At 33.8% G+C, this 964-nt stretch overlaps 1 pseudogene; it reads right to left on the bottom strand.

Moving 5' to 3' along the window:
• Window positions 1-563: 563 nt before the first annotated feature.
• LOC122201577 lies at window positions 564-731 on the bottom strand (annotated as a pseudogene).
• Between the last annotated feature and the right edge of the window lie 233 nt (window positions 732-964).

Raw genomic sequence — 964 nt, forward strand, 5'->3', positions numbered from 1 at the left:
AATCTATTGTGTTTATCATTTGTGTAAAGCTATTAAATAAGCTCATGTCCTACTTCGTCCCTGAACTAAGTAGGAGCTGACTCGCATTTCATCACTCTCAGGTTGCTGATTTGAATATATCAACAATCCATTTTGAATTTGCATATGACCTTGTAGGGGTTCCCGTCATGATATATATTACTGGGGCATGTCTGGGGGAAGCCACTTTTTTTCAGTAAGTTGAGTCATACAGCAGACTGAATTTTCATTTTGTTTATGTGTAATAGGTATGAAAAATGAATTTACATATATTAGTTACTCTCTGAATGTTTTTTCTTGGGAAGAATATGAAACTGGTTGAATGAAAACACTACTCTGCTGATTGTCCCTGCATAGGGACTGAATTAAAAGATGGGGTGAAGAGAAGACTGATGGCTTATACCAGTCTTCCTTTGTTCTGAAGAACTTCAGCTCATGGTCCTGTAAAAAGTATCTATTGTGAGATTTTCCTCACTAGCTCTGTTAATGATCATAAAGAACTGGAAGCAACCTCATGAGCATTGATAAAAAAATGGAAAAACAAATTACAGTCTATTTATACAGCAAGATACTATGTAGCAGTAAAAATGAATGAACTGTAGCAATATGAAACAATTAAATTAGTGTTGATAACCTAAAGATGAGTAAGACCACAGATTCCAGAAGTCATGCTTCTTATACACTTGATCTTAGCCAAAAGGCCGAGAAGCGATGCCATGCTTCTTATAATGTTTAGAAACAAAACTAAGCAATATACTATTTAAGAATATATCTGTATATGGTAAAACTCTCCCTGTACATATATACATTTACATATTCATTTCTAAGTAGTACATAAATGAATAAATATAAATAAAAGAAGACCACGTATTGCCCAGCAACAGTATTGTATTAGGATAAATCCAAGGCTATGTACCTGAGGTCCAAGGGAAAAAAAATATTTTCA

Source organism: Panthera leo, chromosome D1, assembly GCF_018350215.1.
Source record: "Panthera leo isolate Ple1 chromosome D1, P.leo_Ple1_pat1.1, whole genome shotgun sequence".
NCBI classification, from domain to species: domain Eukaryota; kingdom Metazoa; phylum Chordata; class Mammalia; order Carnivora; family Felidae; genus Panthera; species Panthera leo.